The sequence below is a fragment of the Schistocerca gregaria genome, chromosome X (assembly GCF_023897955.1).
Source record: "Schistocerca gregaria isolate iqSchGreg1 chromosome X, iqSchGreg1.2, whole genome shotgun sequence".
Lineage (NCBI taxonomy): Eukaryota > Metazoa > Arthropoda > Insecta > Orthoptera > Acrididae > Schistocerca > Schistocerca gregaria.
Genome location: NC_064931.1, coordinates 601,682,997 through 601,686,565, shown reverse-complemented (window position 1 = coordinate 601,686,565; position 3,569 = coordinate 601,682,997). Strand labels below are relative to the sequence as shown.

The 3,569-nt window shown below is 44.5% G+C and overlaps 1 pseudogene; it reads left to right on the top strand.

Moving 5' to 3' along the window:
- Nucleotides 1–961: 961 nt before the first annotated feature.
- Nucleotides 962–1,079, top strand: LOC126300134 (5S ribosomal RNA; annotated as a pseudogene).
- The last annotated feature ends 2,490 nt before the right edge of the window (nucleotides 1,080–3,569 follow it).

Here is a 3,569-nt window from a genome sequence, read left to right as displayed (position 1 = left end):
GAACTTCATTTCTTAATTTAAGTGACCCTGAGCTTTTCGAAATATTGTCACTGGACTGGGATTCGATCTGCAGTTCCAAGTTTTCTCTTTATTTGAACCGTTCGAGATGATACTGTCCCAGGCAGCGCTTAACTATTCGCTGCGTTACCTCTAGCCGAAGACGTGCATATCTCGCTACTGGTGAAGTAACAATAAATATACCATGTGTATTTGTTGCTGTAAGGCTATAGCGAAAGCTGTCTGGTTGGAATCTCTCCCAGGAAAATGGTTCAAATGTCCCTAAGCACTATGGTACTTTACATTTGAGATCATCAGTCCCCTGGACTTCGAACTACTTAAACTTAACTAACCTAAGGACATCGTACACATCGACGTCCAAGGCAGGATTCGAACCTGTGACCTTAGCAGCAGCGCGGTTCCGGACTGAAGCGCCTAGAACCGCTCGGCCACAGCGGCCGCCTCCCAGGAAAATATCATTTGTATCACTGTTTAAAGTTCCAACATATTTCATATCTGATATCTGATCGCGCTTAGTTAACAATTCATATGGGTGCTGGGTTCTACTCCACGTCCTTCACCACAACTTTACTTCATGGCGTTTCAGACTTCTGCATTGCACTTTATTAGGTACCTTTCGTGGTTATTTCTGAGGGGCAATATAAGCTTCATGGGGTTCCTGGTAGAGTGCTAAATGTATCATCATTTATTTCCAGGTTTGGACATTCGGCCTTGTAAACTGATTCTGGTGAACACTTCGATATTTTACGTCCCTCTATGCGTTATCGAGTCTCGATCAGACACACATTCTTTGTTTGGTTAACAAGGGCTTCAAATTCCGATCACGAACAACAACACGTCGTGTCATTTAATGATGTGATAAGACTTCCGCACTATCACTTGTTATAAAGAAGTTTAATGTACAAACGTTAAGGACTACCTCATCTCAAATAGTGTGTTGTTGGCCAACGGCCTTGCTGCAGTGGTAACACCGGTTCCAGTCAGATCACCGAAGTTAAGCGCTGTCGGGCTGGGATAGGACTTGAATGGGTGTCCGTCCAGTCTGCCGAGCACTGTTGGCAAGCGGGGTGCACTCATCCCTGGTGAGGCAAACTGAGGAGCTGCTTGATTGAGAATTAGCGGCTCCGGGCTCAGAAACTGACATACGGCCGGCAGATAGGTGTACTGATCACATGCCCCTCCATATCCGCATCCAATGACGCCTGTGGGCTGAGGATGACACGGCGGCCAGTCGGTACTGTTGGGCCTTCCAAGGTCTGTTCAGACGGAGTTTAATTTTAATATTTATTGTATCGCAATATTTGTTTACATCTGGACTGACTGGCATAGCGAGCAGTGTTCTATGGAGGTCTCTTGTGATAGCCATTGTGAATAGTCAAATGACTGTACCCCACAGGGTTTCAGAGTTTAGAGGACACTCGACACAGCTTGTCATGTCATTCGAATTTATGATTGAAGCTATAGGACTTTAATATAAGCGCTAGATAGAAGAGTGGAGTGAAGTAGTTGTGAGATGGGACTCAAAACCCAATTTTAATATCAAATTGATATGTAAATAAATTAAATTCATAAATTAAATACCCCCCACACCCCACCATGGCCACCCCCCTCCCACACCCACCCCCCACCCCCATGTCACTATGTGGTTTTCCCAGCCAGGACGTGGGCTCCAGCCACAGCCTCCCAACCCTGTCACCCTCCCACAACCTACACTATTGGCACAAATTTCAAATTCTGGCCGAAATTTCAAATTTTGACGAGAATTTAGAATTTTGGTGGGAATTTCATTCTCGCAGGGCTGTGCTGACAACACAACTCACCCTCCACCCAGGAATTGGTACGAAATTAAAAATAGCTGTGCCCTTTCTGAGACACAAACCCTGGTTCTACAGCAGTGAAAGCCCAAGTGCTCCCCCCAACACATGGAAACTGTCTAGATGATGGACAGGAGGGTTTAGTAAGTGTACATTATTCAGTTTGGTCGTGAAAATGAAGTAAAGATAGGTCCATATTATGTAATTAATCATAAAGATCAGGCCTAATTACACAACTATATGCGAAGCGCTATGCAAGGACGGCCTAAAACTGCAAAACAGCTCAAATATTGACGATACCATACAACTGGTGTTATCCTGCTGGGAAAAATTAGTAATACCACTCGAAACTAGTGACAGACACACTCTGGCTTTATCCTTCACCTACAAGCTGGTGGGATAAAGGCAGGGGTGTAAGGTACTATCTTTATTCTTTTAGGTGGTAAATATGTTCAACTGACGAGATGCTGGTGCTGGACAAAGAGTAGTTTAAAAAGTGTATCACCTGTAAGCACACAGCTGAGGACATTACCTATGATTGTTTGACGCTAGTGTTCGCTACAGCCGCCTACTCAAAAACCACACTGCAGTCCAGGTAACTGAACCCAATACACACTACCACAATTGATGGAAATACACCTCAAAATTGTCATGAAAAAACCAGCACTGGTAATGAATGAATCATAATGCAACACATTAACTGAGGAAAATTTTTGTTCCAAAACATTGGAGAGGGGGTGGTAGTTAAATGTGCATTCTCACCGATAGGCGCCTACAACCTGCCGAATATGGAGGCTCTCTTACCTCCCCTAAAGCCTCCCCTCCCTCCCTCCATCAACGTACATGGGGGACACAGGCTTCTTCAAACTGCCATCTGCTCTGCTGAACGCCTTGCGGCATGAGCTGTCTACCGTCCGCCTTGAGGCTATGCTCCTACACCAATGCAGTAGCATGTATAGTCAAGTAAACAATAGGAGATAAAAGGGCGCTAAAGTGCAACTTATTTGTGTAAAATATAGCGACACCGATCCCACACGCTGCCTCCCTGGTCGGGGGCGATCACCCACAGATGAAGCATGCTCCCAACGCCTCCAATAGATCTATCGTTCTGCGATGGAGAACAGTTATATTTAAAGTCAACATAACTCTTTCTTGTATTCTATTGATCGTATTTCTCAAAAAGACAGGACTCCTCTGGAACAACAACGAAATTTTGGAGAAAGCTCCAGCTCGATTTTTAAAACGGCTATCTGCTCCCCAAAATGCTTTTCTGTTTTTCTGCTGTTCCACTGCCACCCCTCTACAGCTACATGATTACTCTGCAATTCACATTTAAGTGCTTGGCAGAGGATTCATCGAACCACAATCATACTATCTCTCTACCATTCCACTCCCGAACAGCGTGCGGGAAACACGAACACCTAAACCTTTCTGTTCGAGCTCTGATTTCTCTTATTTTATTTTGATGATCATTCCTACCTATGTAGGTTGGGCTCAACAAAATATTTTCGCATTTGGAAGAGAAAGTTGGTGACTGAAATTTCGTAAATAGATCTCGAAAAACGTCTTTGCTTTAATGACTTCCATCCCAACTCGCGTGTCATATCTGCCACACTCTCTCCTCTATTACGTGATAATACAAAACGAGCTGCCTTTTTTTGCACCCTTTCGATGTCCTCCGTCAATCCCACCTGGTAAGGATCCCACACCGCGCAGCAATATTCTAACAGAGGACGA